Source organism: Agelaius tricolor, unplaced genomic scaffold (genome assembly GCF_023055355.1).
Source record: "Agelaius tricolor isolate 1412-34295 unplaced genomic scaffold, bAgeTri1.0.p SCAF_29, whole genome shotgun sequence".
Taxonomy (NCBI): Eukaryota; Metazoa; Chordata; class Aves; order Passeriformes; family Icteridae; genus Agelaius; species Agelaius tricolor.
Genome location: NW_027269289.1, coordinates 3,160,223 through 3,180,428, shown reverse-complemented (window position 1 = coordinate 3,180,428; position 20,206 = coordinate 3,160,223). Strand labels below are relative to the sequence as shown.

Below are 20,206 nucleotides of genomic sequence, written 5' to 3'. Positions count from 1 at the left end.
GGGGTCACTGGAGCTCCGTTCTCTGCCCGGTTCCTGGCACACCAGCACTGTCCCCTCTCTGCTGGGTGCTCCAGGCCCTGTTCAGCCTCTGCCAGGCAGCACTCCCACCCCATTACCCCATTGAGGGGAATTGGGGCCCCGTTCTCCCCATGCTGGGGGACACCAGAACCCAGCTGGGGCACAGCAGGGCCCCATTTGGCCCCACTGGGATTCAGCAGGACCCCACTGGGGCTCCCTAGAACCTCCCACTGGGGTTCACAAGAACCCAGTTTCTCCCTGTTGTGGTCTAGCAGAACCCCATTTCCCCCCGTTGGGATACAGCAGGACCCCGTTTGCCCCCATTGGGGCTCACTAGGACCCCATTTCCCCCCGGTGGGATGCAGCAGGTCCCCGTTTCCCTGCTCTGGGTGCAGCAGGACCCCGCTGGGATGCAGAAAGACCCTGTTTCCCTGCTCTGGGGTTCCCCAGGGCCCCATTCCCCCCGCTGGGGTTCCCCGTTTCCCCGTGCTCTCTCTCCCCGTTTCCCCGCTCCCATTTTTCTCTCTCTCCCCGCCGGGTTTTCCCGTTCCCCATTCCTGTTTCTCTCCCCACTGGGTTTTCCCGTTTCTCTCTCTCGCCCCGCTGGGTTTCCCCGTTCCCCATTTCCCCGTTCCCTCTCTTTTCCCATTGGGTTTCCCCGCTCCGTTCCCGTTTCTCTCTCTCTCTCTCCCCGCTGTGTTTCCCCGTTCCCCCGCTGTTTCCCCGTTTTTCTCTCTCTCTCCCCGCTATTTCCCCGTTTCTCTCTCTCTCTCCCCGCCGTTTCCCCGTTTCTCTCTCTCCCCGCTGTTTCCCCGTTTTTCTCTCTCTCTCTCTCCGCTGTGTTTCCCCGTTTCTCTCTCTCTCCCCGCCGTTTCCCCGTTTCTCTCTCTCCCCGCTGTTTCCCCGTTTTTCTCTCTCTCTCTCTCCGCTGTGTTTCCCCGTTTCTCTCTCTCTCCCCGCCGTTTCCCCGTTTCTCTCTCTCTCTCTCCCCGCTGTTTCCCCGTTTCTCTCTCTCTCTCTCCCCGCTGTTTCCCCGTTTCTCTCTCTCTCTCTCCCCGCTATTTCCCCGTTTGTCTCTCTCTCTCCCCGCTGTGTTTCCCCGTTTCTCTCTCTCTCTCTCTCCCCGCCGTTTCCCCGTTTCTCTCTCTCTCTCTCTCCCCGCTGTTTCCCCGTTTTTCTCTCTCTCTCTCTCTCCCCGTCGTTTCCCCGTTTCTCTCTCTCTCTCTCTCCCCGCTGTTTCCCCGTTTTTCTCTCTCTCTCTCTCTCCCCGCCGTTTCCCCGTTTCTCTCTCTCTCTCTCTCTCCGCTGTTTCCCCGTTTCTCTCTCTCTCTCCCCGCCGTTTCCCCGTTTCTCTCTCTCTCTCTCCCCGCGGGGTGCCGGCTCCGTTGCCGCCGCCGGCCTCTGTGTGCGCATGCGCGGAGCCCCGCCCCCGCCGCCGCTCGCGGTGCATTGTGGGACACAAACAAAGTGCCCGGGCGGCGCGCGCGGGAGCTCGGACGGAGGCGCGCGCGCTGCCCCCTCCCCCCCGCGCCCCCCCCTTCCCCCGCGTGCACGCGCAGCGCGCGCGCCCCTCACGCCCCCTCGCGCGGGGGGGGTCGCGCGCCCCCCGCTCTTCCCCCCCCCCCCCCCCGCCCCCCCTCCCCCGGGTTTCCCGCGCGCCGCCTGAGGGGGAGGCGGCGGCCTCCGCCCCCCCCCCCCCCCCCGACACCATCCCGCTCGTCCCGGTCATCCCGCTCGTCCCGCCGCCTCCCGGCCCCGCCGTCATGGCCCCCAGATAGCGGCCTGGCCTCACCGACCGCCCGCAGGTAACCGGGGAGCGCGGCCGGGCCTGGAGCGGGAGGGGGCCGGTCGGTGGCGCGGCGGCCGCTGGTGCCCCTCGGGGGCGGGGGGCGGGAGGGATCCGGCTCCGGCCCCTCTGCCTCCCTTTCTGACCCGTCCCGGCCCTTCCCGGCCCGTCCCTTCGCCCGTGTTTGCCGTGCGTGCCCCGGGGCTGCGCTCGCCCCCCCGGGGGATCCCATTGCGCGGTGCACAGCCGCTGTGTCCCCCTCCCGCGGGGCCGTGTCAGCCCCGCGCCTCGCCGAGGGTTCCCGGCCGGGGGTGTCTCCTGTGGGTGTCACCTTTCTCCGGGGGTGTCCCCTGTCCCTTGTGCCGGTGCTTGGGGGTGTCACTTCCCTCTGGGATGCCCCTGCCCCGCGTTCCGTTATTCGGGGTGTCCCGTGCCTCGTGTCCCGGTGTCCGGGGTGTCCCTGTGCCGTGCTGTCCCCTCCGGGGGTGTCCCCAGCCCCGGGGGAGCCGCAGTGGCTGCCGGAGCCTGCGGGTGCACACGCGAACCTGGACTTCCGAGGGCTGTGGGGGGGAACTTGTGTTGTTTCCTGCATCCCAACGGGATACCTGCTGCCTCCAGTGCCGGCTTATGGGAGGAAATAGAGGGATTCCCACTAGCCGTGAGGCAGAGCTGCTGTCCCTTTGTTGTTGTTTGTTTTTTCCCTACAACAGCCCCTTCTGCACATTCCTCAGTGTCCATCTGCCAGGGTCTGCTGCTCTGCCTCTGTGTCCACGCACTGTGAGGGTGTCACAGTGCTCATCTGCCAGGAACTGCTTCATGTTTTTCTGCTCTCCTTCCATCTCTCCAGAGTCATTTTCCTATATAAACACGATCAGCAGATTCTGGGAGGGTATCATGTGTTTCTTGCTTGCCAAAAGCCTGTTGTCTCCTTTAACACAGCCAGGGTACTGGTGCCTCCCAAACTCTGCTGTGCCTGTTTCCATGGGGTCAAGCACAGCCTGGTAAATCCCACACCTCAGGGGGCTCCTGCCTGGCTGCAGAAGCTGCTGAAGTTTTCCCCACCCACAAAGACACATCCTCCTCCAGAGCCTGAGGGATGAGTCCTCCAGCCCATGTCATGCTGTGGAGCCTGTTGTGCCCACTGCTGAGGGCTGGGTGTCCCCTCCTCCACACTCACCACTGATTTCCTGCCAGGGGCCTGCATCCTGTCCTGGCTGTGTGAGCACCCCCAGGGCAGGTGCAGGCCTTGCTGCAGGAAAGGTGCAGCCTTGCTGCAGGCAGGCACTCCTCATGCATGTGGAGGTTTCCACCATGAGTCCATTCACATCTTGGATGTTCCCACAGATGCCCAGTGCCAGCTGTTCCTGTGCTTGCTCCCATCACCTCCTGCACATGCCAGAGAGCTCAGCCCTGTTCCCATCTCTGCTCTCTTCTTGGCTGCCTGTTCATCCTCCATGGCTGAAACTTCTCCCTTTTCCTTCCTGGGCCCTGCTGACCCTGCAGTGGGAGACTCTCAGCTTAAGCCTACCTTGGTTTTTGCTTTGACTTTGGGGTTTCCTTTGCTGAGCAGACCAGCAGAGTAAAATCAAGTAGTGTGTGTACTTCCTAGGTATCAGCGCATTCCATGAGTCTAAAATACCATCACTTTCTCTTTTTCTGGTCATATGTGTAATTTGTCCACTCCAGGCCCTTCCAGTGCCTGAAGAGTTTCCAGGCAAGCAGGAAAGTGACTTTTGACAAGGCCATGGAGTGGCAGAACAAGGGAAAATGGCTTCAAATGACAGAGGGCAGGGTTAGATGAGATATTGAGAGGGAATTGTTCCCTGTGAGCAATGGGGAGGCCCTGGCACAGGGTGCCCAGAGAAGCTGTGGCTGCCCCTGGATCTCTGGGACCATTCCAGGCCAGCTTGGACAGGGCTTGGAGCAGCCTGGGCTGGTGGAAGGTGTCCCCTGGGCTTGTGGAAAGTGTCCCTGCCCATTGCAGGGGAGTTGGACGTGATCTTTAAGGTCCCTTCCAACCCAAACCGTTCTGTGATGTTTCTAGAATCATTATTGTCCCCATCTGATACTCTGGGTTTGCCATACCCCCGTGGGGAGTTTCTCAATTTTCCTAGCACACGTTTGCCCCTGCTTTATTTCTGTGTTTCTGCCTGATAGGAAGCTTTTCCTTTCCCTTTTAAAAGATTTTATTTAGTTTATTCTTGGGGTATATCCACCAGGTATTCTCATGGCAGCTGTTACTGAGGTAGAGGTCACCCAGTTCACCCCTGAGCTGGTCCCTGGCTCTGAGCTGGATGTTTCCACAGATGAGGTGGTGGTTATTTATCACATGTGGCACTGGTCTGTGGACCCTGCAGGGTGATGTGAGTGGGAATGAGTCCTGTGGGAATGAGGCTCTCAGGGAATTGGGAGTGCACTGTGTTTTTCTTCTGCCCTCGAGTCTCCTGCTGCAGTTTGATGCCTGCATGTGGGGCAGATCCGAGGTGTGATGAGCCTGGAGACCTTGCCTGGGTTTGAGTGCAGCTGTTCAGGGAGGTGGAGCTGAACCTGGGAGCTCAGACACAGCTCTCCCAGTGTAAATGCCTCCATTGATGTCCAGCTGTTTACTCCAGAACCAGTTACAATGCTCTAAGTGCCTCTCCCTTGGGACTACTTCTATTTAAACAGCTGGTTTTAATCCAAAGCTTTAATTGGTGCTGACACCCCAGGCAGTCTCTTTCCATGGGAAGGGAATTTCCAGCCCCACTTGAGTCTCCCCAGGTGGATGATGCATGGATGCTGAGGGAGGATCATGCCTGGGAGGTTTTGTCCTGGTTTTGTTTACAGGGTGAGGGAATTCCTGCCTCTCTGACTGTGAGGTTTGGAGGGGAGACGCTGTCCTCACATATTCCTTCTGCAGTACGTAAGAGGAGTAGGCAGAGGGTGAAACTGAATCCTTGCCATGCTTGTTGCAATGGGAGATTAATCATAAACTCTGGCCCTTCCCAAAGGGGTGCTTTCATTCTGCAGTGTTAGTGGGGAATTGTGCTGCTCTGAGGGTCTGCTCAGCTGTTTGCCAAAGGCTCTAAAGCAAAGCAGCTTCCCCTGGCTGAGGCTGAACAACCCCCCAGGTGCTGGGTTTGCTTGTATCCCACGACTTGCTGGAAGGAGATTTTGTATCTTTGTGGCCTTTCTGTGGATGGATGTGTGGTGCTTGTCCCTGGTGAGGTGTTTGTGTGGCCAGCAGCAAGTCTTGGGTCCTTCACACTTGTGTGGGGTATTTCACATCACTGTTTCATGGCCTCAGCCATTCTATCTGCTAAACTTGTTTTTCAGTGAGCTTTGAGAACATCTGAGTGTATTCCTAGGAGAACATCTGGTGATATCTGTAGCTTCACTCCTTTTAGGGATTGTAATGCACTAGTTTAAAGAAAAAAGAAAAAATCAACCTGTGACAAAGCAGTGCTGCTTTTGCTGGCGTGTGACGAGGAAGGAGATGTCCCCTGACGTAGAAGGGATTGTCTGTTGACATTCTTCTCCCTCTCCCAGTTATAAGTAGGTTATCCCTGCTCAAATTATGCAACTGTGCAGACAGCCAGACTTCAGGAATTCCAAATACTTCAATGTGTCAAGTGCTGACTTCTAAATTAAATGCCACGGTTGCAGAGCGTGTTCACAGTCTGTCGCTTGAAATACGACATCAATCTTGGAATCGCGTGTGGCTGAGAAGGGGCAGCAACTTAATTGCTTGTTTCTTCCAAGAAGTGTTGTGTGAGGGTTTGGCAGGAGCCAAACTGGGTGGGAGATCTGCCTCTACCTGTGACACTGTTTCCATATGGAAGTCAGCAGTTACAAGCAGAAAAAAACCTCCTGAAAACATTGATTTATGTAACGAATTGAAATGCTTCATTCCATGGCCCTGGCTGTCGCCTCAAAGATGCAGTTTTCAGCATCCAGATCTAATTAAAGAGTTGTGTGCTTATTGCTAAGTAAACACAGGAGTCCATCACTCTCCTTGCCTTGCAGAGCAAATTGATTCTTCTAATGGTTTCACTGGATGAAAGCAGGTGTCTAGGACTGCTTTGTGCAAGGCACTGAAATGAAATGGTGGTGGTAGGAAATGAGCTGCAAACCTGATAAAATGGGGTGACAGGAAATGTAAACGCTCAGCATTTCATTCAATTCTTACATTCCATTTAATCAAGTGAAGGAAGTGACTTAAACTGTGCATTATTTGTAAATAGTGTGTTCTTAATGCCTTGCACTTCAGAGCTGGGGAAATCATTCTTTCACATGAGCACATTTAGCAGAGGATGTGAACAATGGGATCAGAAGAGCTGCAGAAAGTGTGTTGGGCTCAGCATGTGGTCTGTGACAGTGGCCAGGAGGAAATCATTAGGGGAGAGAGGAGCAGCAGCCCCAGGCAGCTCAGGCTTCATCCCCAGCTCCTGGTTTTGAGGTGGCCTGAGCTGGCAGTGCCTGTTGGACCTGTCCTTGAGGGCATTGCCTGAACATTTCCAACAGTTTGTACCTGGAGCCTCCACAGAATGCCCTGTGATGAATCTCTCAACTTGTGCAAAAATAATACCTGGCTTCTGGGTTTTTGGGGTTTTTTTGCTTCTTTTTTAAACTGTAATCTCATTGAATCCCTCGTACTTTTTGTAATATTTTTTGCATCAGCACCTCATTTATGATTTTACAGGTCTCAGTGATCTCAGTTTTCTCTCTTTGGGTTCTTTTCCTTTTCCAAGCTGCCTTGTCCCAGTCTGTTTGGTACATCTGTCTGCAGAGGCAGCTCTTCATCACTTGGGTTTTTTTTTCTTTGAGCTCTGCTGTTATTTTGAGGTGATTTGGCCACAACATTTGTTTGCTTGCTTTACCCAAGAAGACTGAATAAAGAGAGATGTGCTTTCTAATAAAGGGACACTTTGTAGCTCCTCTGTGATAATATTATAAACATTTACTATGTGGAATGTTTTATATTCCAAGTGCAAATGAACACAGTAATCATAATGAGAGATATTGTAGTGGAAATACAGATAGTGAGGAAGATCTTAGTTTATAAATACAGTACAGATGGCCGTTGAGGAGGCATTTTGTATTTGGATATTACCAAGAGAGCAGTATGGAAAAAACTGCAGTTGTGGTGGATACTTGCCAGAGTTAAGTTGGAAGGCACTGGAAGCCTGAAGATGCCATGTCCTGTGGAGACCTAAGAGTCCCAGAAATGACTCATGGGTCTGGGGATAACTGGTGGGTTAGGGACACATTGCTGCCTTAGGAGGGACAGATATTGGCAGTGTTGAAGCTCTCTGGCCTGACAGTTCCTGCAGTTCTCTTTCAATGTCTTGTTTTGGTTTTTTAAGTGGATAAATACCCATATTTTGAAATACCTACTGTGAAAAGTTTCTGTAAAATGTTGGTAAAGATGCTGGAGGTTTAAAAAACCCCACAAAATGTCCTTATGCCCAGCACAAACTGGATATGGCTCTGCCAGGCCAGTTTTGGCCATAGCAGGGCAGACAGCTCCAGCCTGTGGAGTTGCTGCTCCACAGCAGCAACTTTCAATGTCTTGGTTTTTTAAGTGGATAAATACCCCTGTTTTGAAATATCTACTGTGAAAAAATTCTGTAAAGTGTTGGTCAAGATGCTGGAGGTTTAAAAAACCCCACAAAGCTGTGTGGGGTTATGCCCAGCACAAACTGTGGATATGGTGGATGTGGATATGGCTCTGCCAGGCCAGCTTTGGGCCATAGCAGGGCAGACAGCTCCAGCCTGTGGAGTTGCTGCTCCACAGCAGCAACTTTCAATGTCAGTGTCTGGTTTTGGTTTTTTAAGTGGATAAATACCCCAGTTTTGAAATACCTACTGTGAAAAGTTTCTGTAAAATGTTGGTCAAGATGCTGGAGGTTTAAAAAACCCCACAAAGCTGTCCTTATGCCCAGCACAAACTGGATATGGTTCTGCCAGGCCAGCTTTGGCCATACCAGGCTCCAGCTTATGGAGTTGCTGCTCCACAGCAGCAACTTTCAATGTCTTGTTTTGGTTTTTTAAGTGGATAAATACCCCATATTTTGAAATACCTACTGTGAAAAAAATTCTGTAAAGTGTTGGTCAAGATGCTGGAGGTTTAAAAAACCCCACAAAACTGTCCTTATGCCCAGCACAAACTGTGGATATGGTGGATGTGGATATGGCTCTGCCAGGCCAGTTTGGCCATACCAGGGCAGACAGCTCCAGCCTGTGGAGTTGCTGCTCCACAGCAGCAACTTTCAATGTCAATGTCTGGTTTTGGTTTTTTAAGTGGATAAATACCCATATTTTGAAATACCTACTGTGAAAAGTTTCTGTAAAATGTTGGTCAAGATGCTGGAGGTTTAAAAAACCCCACAAAGCTGTGTGGGGTTATGCCCAGCACAAACTGGATATGGCTCTGCCAGGCCAGCTTGGGCCATACCAGGGCAGACAGCTCCAGCTTATGGAGTTGCTGCTCCACAGCAGCAACTTTCAATGTCTTGTTTTGGTTTTTTAAGTGGATAAATACCCATATTTTGAAATATCTACTGTGAAAAAATTCTGTAAAGTGTTGGTAAAGATGCTGGAGGTTTAAAAAACCCCACAAAGCTGTGTGGGGTTATGCCCAGCACCAACTGTGGATATGGTGGATGTGGATATGGCTCTGCCAGGCCAGTTTGGCCATACCAGGGCAGACAGCTCCAGCCTGTGGAGTTGCTGCTCACCTGATAAGGTGATTGGTGGATAAATACAAGCACTTTTAGGCTTTGGAGCCAAGAAGAACTCCTTTTAGGCATTTATCTGCATAAATGAGTCATTAGGAAAATCAAGGTACACGTAGTGCTGAAAGGGTGATGACACAAGCACATTCCTGCCTTGCTTGAACTTGTTGAGGATTCTTTTCTAGCTGCTTCCGTTGGAAGGTGGCTGCTGTTGCTGTGTCTGTGACACCCTGGCTGCTGGCAGCAGTGCCTGGGTTCCTCCTTGGAGCACACAGCATCTGAGACTTTGCCTTGATCTCTCCCTTCTGCTCTTTACTGAGCTTTTTCTTCAGTGTTGCTTCCAGCACTGGGGGTGTTTATGGGGCTGCTGTGCTTCAGGGAGAGTTCAGATATGCATTGCCTTTCAGAAAAAAATCATTTATTATAGTTAATGTGGATTTCATTAGGGTGTAATGCTTCCTGGAATAAAAGTGAGAGAGAAAAGCTGTCATTTTGTGTAATAAACCTGAATATTTCAACCAACCAGTCAGTTGACAGGTAAGCTTTGTGCTCAGCTAGTAAAAACTAGCACTTAGCCAAATTTGGTAGTGACAAACCTGCTGTTTGTGCTGTGCCTTCCAGTCCCTAATTTCTGTCAAATGAGGGGACAAGGGGGTGCTTTCCATGGACAGGAGGGAGCCCATGGTTTGGGGGATACTGGAGAGGAGGCACTCTGCACTTTGCCTGCTTTTGTGGAATGCACCCTGATTTTACCTTGGAGGAAAGGAAAAAATGATGTGTGGGGACCAACAGATGGGAGAGTTTTGTTATTTTTGTCTTTTTGACTCTTGCAGGGATCCAGAGGAGTAATGCTACCAAAACAATCTTGAGCCATGCTGCTTTGCTGGGCCATTTTTTTCCTGATATTTCTTCCACATGCCATCACCAGAAAGGGCTGGGAGATTCTTGTTTTTGTGACTAATTTGGGAGGCTGGCTTGAGGAGTTTTCTTCATGTGTGTTTTTCCTGACTTCTTGTTGATAACGCTTTGCAGAGCTTCTGAAAGTGAAGGCTCAAATGCTGTGGGTAGCCATGGTAAAACAAGAAAAAATAGATTTCTGGAATTAGTTGAAATTAGCAGGTTGCTGCAGTCGGTGCCACGTGCAAATGAAAGTAATATATGGACATTTTTTGGCAATTTGCAGTACTTAGAAAATTTAATATTCAGTTGGGGGTTTTTGTACTGTTGTTAAAGAGCAAGGACTATAAAACTGCAGCCTTGCTTTTTATTACACAGAGTGGGAAATGGTCATCTAACAGCTTCTCTACACTAAGAAATTTGGGAAAAACTTAACCTGAATTTGCATGGAGCAAAAGGATAAAAAAGTTCCTGAGATCCCACAAAAATTCTGCATGAACAGTGCCATGGAAAGCGTGGTTAAATCTGAATGTGTGCCTTAGGGCTGGAACACATCAGCCCATTCACTGTAAGCTGATTTCATTCTGAGGCACTTCCCTGCAGAGGGATATGATGAGGACTCAGTTCACTTGTTGCTTTTATTCTACCAAAAAAACCCCAAAAAGCAGAAAAGTGGAGGTTTGTTCCATATGTTGATGGCACATTTAGTAGTTTGATCATGTGTTTTTTGGGGAATTGGTGAAAACCCAAAGTATAGGGTAGTGAATATGCTGTGAGGTATCCCAAAACACTCTGTCTAGTGAAGTTCACACATTAATTTTTATTATGAGAATGAAGGTAATTCAGTGTGGAACCAGACCTTTTCACAGTTCCTGCTCATATTGTTAAACAAGCCTCAGTTCTAAGTGCTGTCAGAAAATGGCTTTTATGTGCTGGAAGGAATGCTACCGTGAGATTCCAGAGGCTGGGGAAGGTGGCATTTATCTGGTTTGCTTATTCAACCATGTGAAAGCTATATTAGGCACATAAACTTTCTGCACTACACTGCAGCTTCAAAAAAGCAACAAGTGAAATCTGGGTCCTTTGAAGTAGTGAATAGCAACATTCTGTTCTCCACAAGTGATGACTTCAAATGATCACACTAAAACTCAAAAAGCTGTCATGGCTGAGGAAAACAAGACAATTCTCCCCAGATAAATCTTATTTCAGTGTATCACTGTGGCAAGAAACGTGGGTTTTGTTGGAGCCAGCAAACTTCAGTTACGTAGAAAGGCAGAGAGTCTTAAAAAAGGACATAGATCTTCTTTCTCTATCTGGAAATGATCTCAGGAAACATCTCACTGTTGCAGAAAAGCAGTCTGTGCCATCAGATCAGCTTCCAGCAGCAGGCACTACTGTCCTGCCCTGATTATTGTAATCTCTGCTTTTAATTAGATGCTGAGATGAATTAAGAGCTGTTGTGCTGCTCAGTGCCCTCGATGTGTCCCTGTCAGTTCTGCCTGCTCCAGTGTGCTGGTGAGGGAAGATGCTCTGAGAGATCCCAGCACAGTTTACTTTGCAGACATGTTAAGGGACAGCTGCAGAAAAGAAAAATACACCAAAACCCCTTCTTGAGACTCCTTCAGGAGGTTAAAATAGATATTGACAAATACCTGGCAGGAAATCAGGCACTGCAGCAGGCTGCTGTTCTGTGTGCCTTTTACTTTGCTGTTCATTTAATGTAACAGGATGGAGATCTTACTCCAGAGTCACTTTTAACTCTTTAGCTTCCAATTCACAGCTCCCTAATGTATCATTAAATTCATTCTCTTGGATTTCCCATGAATTTCATTCTGTTCCTGGGGTTCCAGTTCTCAAGCATTTGTTTTTGTGTGTTGTGCTGACAATGCACCTTAACCTTTTGATGAGCATTTTCTGAGCCAGTGCCTTAGAGATCTTTGCTGAAATGAGTTCTTATGGCACTCCATAGGTGAGTTCTTTAATCTGTTATCCAAGTACATGAATTTCTTTCAGCTGGCTCTTTACCTTCAGTTTGTGTGTTCATCTGTGTGTTTGCACTAACAGCTCTATTTGTCATGTTAGTCAAACATTCAATGAAGTTCTCATCATAGCTGGTGTTTCCTCTTTCTCTGAAAAATACATTTTCAATTCAGCTTGAGACACTTTAACTTCAGTAAACACAGGTGGTATCCCAATTTCTGTTTGTTTTCTTATTCTTCATTCTTTTTTTCTTCAGTTTGTTTTCATTTGGCTGGATTTTTGCACTTGTATACAAACACCTGCAATCATGTATCTTTGAGAGATGAAAACATCTCTATATTTTTTAATAATCAGACCTTGTACACTAAATATTTGAGAGATGAAATTACCATAGTGCTCATGTTGCCAAGCTTATTTGCAGGTGTGCACCACAAAATGAGGCAGTCTTTGAGCAGTCCTGCCTCTTCTCCTGCTGCACTGACACCTTTTCCCTGGGAATTAAAGTGTCACTGGTTAATCCCAGCCCTGTCTGATGGAAACACTTTTAGACTGGCCTCTAATGAAAGGAGTGGTAACATGTTTTACACACCTACAACATGACATTTCATCTGCAGGTTTTATCTGGGCCAGGACTTGTAGCTATGCTTTAATCTTGCTGCATTCATCCAGCACACTCAGTGCCTGCTGTCAGAGCCCCAGCTCGGCTCTCAGGGATTCCCAAGCTTTGCATTACAAACTGTTGCCAGCTCCCAGCTTTTCCCATCAGTCAGGAGAGTCTGTGCTCAGCCATGGCCATTTTCAGAGCTGGGCAGATACATTTCCATTGCCCTGAAGCCAACAGGAGCATTTAGGAGTTGAAACTTCACTGTGGGCAACTTAACTTCCAGCCCTGTGACATTTCTGTGACAGTTCATAATGTCCCCATTTATCTGTGGATTGGTTTTCACTCAGGACCTGCTTCATGGCAGCTGTGAGTCCATCAGCTGCAGAGACCACAACTCTCATTTGCCTGAGACATAACTGATGTGCAATTCCTGCCATAAAAATTAAAAAGAGAGAATTGAAGTAGAATTGAACTCTCCTGCCAATTTGAGATCAGACAGCAGAAAGTCTTGCAGGCCCCTTGCTGTAGGCCACACAGAAGGGTTGATAAGGGACAAGAATAAATCCAGAAGTGTCACTTTCATGAGGAAATGACAAGCCAGAGCTGCATGAGAATCCACTGCAAGTATGTGGCTGCTGGTGAAGTTAATGAATGTGGCCTTGGAATCTGTAATTATTACAGTCAGGCAGATGAGTGCTCAATTCTGCCAGATGGGAGAGCTCCACTCTGAGTTCCAGGACATGTCTGGGGCTTTCAGACACATTCACTCTGCAGAAACACTCTGCAAGCTGCATCAGCCCACACAGGTAAGTTCTGTTCTTGTTCTGTTCTGTCACTGGGAAGTTTCTGGGGGTTTGTGGATCCCTTTGACCAGCAGGTTTGGCTGGGTTTAGATGCACACATCCCCATCCTGAGCTGTGTGCTGGGCCCTCCTCTGCAGGCTGTAATTCTGCTCCTATCAGCCCACACAGGCTCCCTTTAATATCCCCTCTCACACTATCAGAGCACAACTGCTGAATTTTTACATCCAACTTCTTAATTCCCATGCAGATGACTGGTCAGGAAAACAAAAAAAAATCCCTAAGACACCTTGTGCTTCACCTTAAATGTAGAAACAGCATCTCCTGAAAAATAGTGATCCATTAACTAATGGTTTTCAGCTTTTTCTTCGCTGTGACCTCACAGTACTGGAGCAACAGCTCTGTGATGTGTTTTATGTTGGTTTTAATATTCTAAAATAAAAGTAGTAGACATGTATATACCTCTTTTCATCACAGTAGATGTTTTGGGGTATTTTTTGACTTTCACATGCTCAGGCAGTCTGGTGACATGAGGAAGACTTTGGTCATCTCACTTTGGAAACTGTAAACCTTTCTTGGAGTTTTTTAGCTTTGAATGAGGACAGCTGAGATATTTAGAATTAAGCAAATATTTCTGATTTGCTCTTGGTCCATATTGCTTTAACAGCAGCCATTGTGCTTAATATCCATGGTGTAAAAATAAAATAAAATCTGCAAAACCACAGAGGAGCAGGAAGTACACATAGGGGAACAGGAAGTACCCCTTACACAAGTAAGGTGTTGGTTGTCCATCTTTTGGCAAGGGAAGTTAAAATCAAGTGCCAGGAAGGTGTAGCAGTGGATTGCAAGGATGGTGCAGTGTCTGACCATACCTCACACCTTGCTGCTGGTAAGAATTAAAACAGAATGCCAAAGTAGGAGGATTTTTTGCTCTCTCTTTTATGGGAATATGCATTGAGAAGTGAATTAGATCAACGTTTTTCAAAAAGCTAACAGTGATTAAGGCATTGTTGCCAAAAGCAGAGGCTGGGTTTGAGTGATAAATTGCAGGGCTGAGAAGTGGCTGGGAGCCTTGGCACCTGCAAGAGGAAGGTGTCAGCTCCTGGATCCAGCACTCAGCTAAAGCTCCACTCATGCAAACTGGCCTAAGATAATCTGTGCTCTTCTGCTTGGGGAAAGTCTGTTGGTACTGTTCCCTTAAAATGTGTATGTAAATGTTTTCTAATTTTATCCTTTCACAAGTGTTCTGTTGCAGCTGACATCCCATCTCCACTTTACAATAAAACCATTTTGTAGAGCAAATTGATGGGTTTGGCACCCCACTACTTGTCTCAATGCCTTCACCAGCCCTGAGAATTAAAATGCACCTACTAGATTTGCATCATGCAAATGCATTTTTCCATGATCTGAGTCAGTTTTTTCCTATGCCCATGAAAGATTAATGTTTTTGATAGCAGTGACAGTGTGAGTCAGAGCTGGAGCTGTGAACTGGGTCTCTGCCATGGCTGCACACATCTGCTTTCTCCTTGTGCCATGGTACAGTCAAAGCTTTTGTCTTCTGTTATTGCAGGGTTTAATTTGGGGGAAACTGCAGAGATCTGTTAGGAATACGAAACATCTATTTCATGGACACCCTGGGCCTGCCTTTTTCCTGGGTAATTATTTTGGAAGAGGAGCTGTTGGATGCTTTGCACCTTGTCCTTTGCAGATGAACACTGTTCCTGGTGTGTTGGAGGACTTAGAATAAGGAAATCCTGTGTGCTTTTGCCTTTATGTCTTTCCTGCCCTGAAGAGGTTTACCTTGGTTGCTACCAAAAATGGTGGTGGGCCCTGTCACAGCTCAGGATTTCCAGATTTGCAAATATTCTCAGCAGTTTTTTTGCGAGGAGTTGCAGCCTTGGTGCGTTGACTTTGTAAACCTCAGCTCTTACAGCACTCAGGAGAAACTTACCTAAATGTTTACAAATCCATTTAAAATTGGGGAATGAGAGTAGCTTATTGTCAGCTTCTGGGAGTGATAAACATTCAGAGCCTCTGATAATTGTGTAGCTTATTTACATTGACCATGGCTGCTTCCTGACAGTGTTTTAGTCTCCCTCCATGGAGCTGAAGTCTGGTTCTGGGGTACTGCCTGCCACCCTTCAGCAGCAGCAGCTTCTGCTGGGTTATACCTAAAATTTAGGAAGATCTAAACTCTAGAATTTGGAAAGTCTCTTTGCAAGGAGTTTTTCACAGGAAGAGGTGCATCCTTGGAAAGTAAAAAAAAAAAAAAAAAAGATAAATGAAAAATTAAGTGTGGAACAAAGGAAGAGGCTGGGGGTGAGTACAGAGCACCCAACAAATGTTCTCTGTGAGCAGCACTGATGGTCATGAGGGCAGTGAACAGAACTTGGCAACAGTGGTGTTCCATAACCCCAATCTTTACAAAATACAAAATACTTCTTGTGAAGTGCAGTGGTTTTGGGGTACATTGGGAAAGCACAACACACTCTTGATATCCCTTCTGCTGGGAAGGGGAGTGTTAGCTGCTCACAATGAATAGGTGGGTTGTATTTCAGCTTTCATTTGTCAGGTGAAATTGCTCTTCCATTCCAGCTCCCAAGTGGAGCTCTCTGAGTTCCTTACCTGTCATCAGCCACCCTTGGTGGGCACACAGAGATCCTCCCATGGATGTGAGTGTTCCATGTGCAGCTCAAGCCCTGGCCAAGAACAAAACACCTCCAAAAATTGCCTGAACATTGTCCTCTTCTGAGAAGCTGGGAGGAGAGGGACCCAGGGGCAGTGCAGTGTCCTGGGGTATTTCAGTGAAATGGTTTGGACAGTCAGAGTCACAGAGAGCAGGGACTGAGGCAGGCCCAGCACTGAGTGCTCCCAGCTGCTTGCAGGCTGTGCCATCACCTCAGCCCAGCACAGGCTGGAGCTTGGCATCTCTTGCAGCTTGAACACAACGGGGTTTATGCAGCAGCTCCTGAACACTGGCTCCTTTGTGCACTCCCAGTTTGGAATCTGCTGTCCTGGAGGAAATGGAACTTCTCAAGGCCAGCATAATTCCCAGAATGGGTCATTTCCCTGGTCCACTCATGCACTGCAGCCAAAGGTTACAGGTTTGCATTCCAGGGATTCCAGAGCTCCAAGGTGAATGCTCCACACTGATGTCATTTTGAGCACAGAAACCTCTGCTTGCCTCTTTTACATGAATACTGTCAGGGTTGGCAGTGCTGCCTTGAGGTCAAACTAGGTTCACTAACCCGAGTTAAAATATGATTTAAAATGAAGTTTAGAAAGTGCTGTTGATTGATTTGAACCTAGGATGGTGTGGGAGCTCTGGCCTGCAGTTTTGTGAAGTGAACCAGGACAAGATTTATAATGGAGATAGTACCTTTTATTAGGCCAGCTGCTGTTGGGGAAACAGATGTGTGTTTAGATAGAGATAGAAATAGAAATAGCAGACTGGTAGTTCATTCTGATTGAAGCAGTTGTTCTGACTCAATTATGAACTTAATTATACTTAATTATACTAACCAGTTAATTTGAGGGAGTGAGGGGTGCTGGTACCTGTGTACTGCAGTGAGATGACAGAGATAAAATGCTCCAGGTCCCATGTTTACCCTGTGGAAGGTTTGTCTGTGTCTGGACTGCTGCTGCTGGTGGAATGCTGCTCTAACCAGTGCCCAAGGAGTGACCAGCATTAAAAATAAATCATGATATCAAAAAACAACCAAAGATCTGATTTACACCATGGGCTCACGTCACAGTTTGATGAATGTATCTGAGGGCTTGGTGAGCACCAGGGTGGGAATTTCCTAATCATTTTGAGGAGTTAAGTTGCTATAAAGTGATATAAAGTCTGTTGGTTTCAGTGTTCAGAAAACCTGGTGTTTTCATGCTGTGAATTGCCACGGATCAGGATAGGGAGGTTAAAGGTAGGGTGGTGGTTTTGTGGTGCTAAAAATGACTTTTGTTTTGAAGTGATGTGACTAAGTGAGAAACTGAATGCAAACAGCTCCCTGAGTTTGATTCACTGACTCTTCTCAAATATTTTTATAGATACCATGTTTCAAACCCAATCACATTAGGCAGCAGGTGAATAAGGAGCTAAATTTTGTGTACATGAAAGTAGATAGGTTGCATAAGCAATATTTTTGAAGTCCTTCTTTTCCATTCACAGTTTCATTACATTATAACATTACACTTACAGTGTACAGTTTCATCTTTGCTGTTTCTAAGCTCGGAAACTTGACACCTGTTGAATCCCAGAACAGTGCATGTGCTGTGGTAGCTGTTGCTAAAACTTGCATTTCAGTAGCCTTGAAACAGTGAGAATGAGCTGAGTTACTCCAAACTACTTAAAGGTCAGGTCTTCATTTGTGCCCCTAGGTGTTAAAAAAAAAACCCAACTAATTTTCAAATGAATTGTACAAATCCTTTGGTACAGTAGCACTTCCCTTAGACTGCTTTTGGCTAATAGTGGATAAAATTGTCCTTGCTCTGGAAGGCCTGAAGTGCTCACATTTGAATTCTCACCTTGTTCAGGGATGAATGCTGTGATGGTGATTCCTCACATGTTTCCAGGGCAGGAATGCATGCTGGAAAAACCATTCTCTCCAACTGTAAATGCCTGTGTCAAAGTTAAATATGGACTGAAGCGTCCCACTGTGTATATTTTTAAAACCTGTGAAAGTGCCTTGGATTTCAGTGTTTTTCTCTGGAGGTTTGAAATGTGTTGTGGGCCAGGGTGTGAGTGTGTGCCTGGGGAATGGGAGGAGGAGCCCCACTCTCTGTGATACCATCCCTGGTCCCTGCCTAGAGGATGGTTTGTGGCTCCAAAATTAACAGCTTTTCCAGCTCCAGCCCACTTAGCACTTAGTTGAGGTGTGCACCTTGCTGTCCCCACCCCAGCACTCCCAAGGGTGTGGGTAGATTCAGTTCTTGGATGTGGCATCCAAGAGCTGCTGTCAGGGACTCAGGCTGGGAACTAAGACCTGCCAAAGTGCTGTTTTGAAATGATGATAATACACAGGTGATGGACTTGGGCTGAAGCTGTAATGTTGCAGCCCTTTACCCTCTCAGGTCACTGTGAATTGAGTGCAGCTATAAAAGTGCTTTGTGCCACTGAGAGATTGGAAAGAGGTTGAACCATTGGATAACCTGGCTGTGCTTTAGCACGCTCATCTTTTCATGTGGAAAATGCTTTCATACTGTTTAAATTACCTTCTAAAAATATTTGATGTTTTTACTACATCATTAACTGTAAGGAGCTGATATTTTTCCCCCTCCTCAGCCTGGCCCTTTGGATTTTTCTGAAAATAGCATTTGTGCATGCTCCTTGTTCACACTGAGGCCTGGGTGGGAGCCACTTGTTTGAATGGAGGTGTCAGTGCAGTGAGGGTGAAAGTCATTTTACAGAAGTGATTTAACAGAGCAATATCCCACATCCGTGGCAGGAACACTGCTCCTGTAATAAATTTAAATCAATTTATTGCACATCACTGACTTCCGCTATTTTATTTTAAATTCTGTAACCAGATCAAGGTCAAGGAAGCAAAAAGATGAAAGGAGAAGGGGAAAGGAAGCCAGAAGAGGGGAGGGGCAGCAGGACAAGGAATGGTTTAGAGCAGGGCAGCAGAATTGAGCTCTCACTTTGGGGCTGGAGGGCTGAGCATTCCTTGTTCAGAAGAACAGAGGGGAAAAGGGCTTTGTCTTTTGGGCCTGTAGGAACTGGGAGGATTGCTCTTTCTCCTTGTTTATAATGATGTACTGCTACTACTTCTAAATACCAAACTATTCCATGGCTAGTCCTTGTGAATGTGTTGTCCTTGTACTTCTGCTGAACAGAAGTACTTGTGAACTTCTGATGTGCCAAGGAACAGCTGCAGCAACCAGCATTGCAGAAGGAAGGGGATCCAAGGGCCATTTCTAAATATGCTGTTACAAGATTTTGCTGTAGTGTGTTGGTCTGAGATCAATGAAACATGTTTTTCATTTGATTCATGCTGGAGAACAAAGAGTCTGGATATTCAGATGCCTCTTGAGGTCAATCTGTTTTTTTTCAGTGAAGGGAATGTTTTGCTTGTGCTTAACTTCTTCCTCTGCACCAGTGTGAAATTTCATTTTAAACCCAAATGGCCCTTAGAGTTTCCACCAGACTTTATATATATTATCAGGTGTTAGTTAATCTGTTCTCTTGAACAGTTAGGGTTCCTCTGTCTGCAGGGCTTTGAGTATCAAAAGTGAAAACCCAGGAACAAGAAGCAGCCAAATGTCAATGTCTGTAGAACCAGGTGGGCTGTGACAGCTGCTGTTTCCATGTGGCACATTTGGGGTAAGTTGTTCCACACTTGCAGTTGCTCTGTGAAGCTCCACGTGAGCCATTTGCAAGCATGGAATGGTTTGTTTTTTTTTTTTATGTGGAAGGGAAAGAAGGATGATGTGCAGAAGCTGGCTGACTGCAGGAATGAATCAAACACAATAATGCTGTTGATGTTTAACCAGTGAGATAATTGTGTCTGGTGTTAATTGTATGAGGCATGTGCAACACAGAGAGCTTCCATGCAGGCTTGGAAGGGGCTCAAGCAGGTGAAACACTGTGGTTTATCTTCCCTTCACAGTGCAATGTTTCTGACATTTTTGGGGAAATCCAGGGGTCAAACACCCCATTCTCATCAGGACCTTGCACAAAACACATGCATTTGCTCCCACATGGAGAGAACTGCTCCCCAAGAAGGCAGGTTTGTGTTTTTCAGGAGAAACAAGTTGCCCTCCTTGTTTTATTTATCACATACATAAAATCAGTTTATGTCTATTTGATTTAAACTTAAACTTTCCTTTGAGGTTTATATTGCATTGTGTTTGTGAAGGAGTTTTCAATAACTTCTGATCCTAGTTTAAAACTATTAAAAGCAGCTTTAGGTAATCAATACCTGCACTACAGCAGGAAATCAGACCTATTGGCACTGTTGTTTTATGTTTACTAGTTTGAACTCTGGCCTCTGAAAATTCATGCTGGAGTTTCTCTGAAGCTTTTCTGGTATTAAATACCTTCCCTGGGAGATTTGCTTACTCCTGCACCCTTGTTGTTGACTCAGCCTGACTTTTCTGTTTAAAAAAAACCTTCAGTAGTCTGTCAGTTTAACAATTAGGAACAATGGTTTTCTGGGCCCAGAAAATAAAAATACAGGTTTCTACACAGTTTTTTAAATGCTTTGGTTTTGGTATTACAAACATTTTTTTGAACTGTGTTGGGAATTTGGGTTTGAGGAGGCATAGCAGGAATGTGAAGAGAGAGAGGGAGAGATACCCCTATAGGTGTAGGGAGCTATAGATACATAGATGTATGGAAGATGGTAGGGACAGATTGCAAATAATTTAATCTGTGATTATGAAAATTACAAGTAATTGCATTTCT

At 47.1% G+C, this 20,206-nt stretch overlaps 1 protein-coding gene across 5 annotated transcripts in view; it reads left to right on the top strand.

The window, feature by feature from the left end:
- Window positions 1-1,665: 1,665 nt before the first annotated feature.
- The window catches only part of ZBTB44 (zinc finger and BTB domain containing 44), a 40,625-nt gene continuing 22,084 nt past the window's right edge, over window positions 1,666-20,206 (top strand). For 3 of the 5 annotated variants that reach the window (XM_071449759.1, XM_071449756.1, XM_071449760.1), the window contains exon 1: window positions 1,666-1,823. The gene's annotated coding sequence lies outside the window, so the exon portion shown is untranslated. Of the gene's footprint in view, window positions 1,824-11,833; window positions 12,808-19,014; window positions 19,124-20,206 lie in introns of those variants that run through there. The other 2 variants (XM_071449757.1, XM_071449758.1) reach the window with 2 other exon arrangements.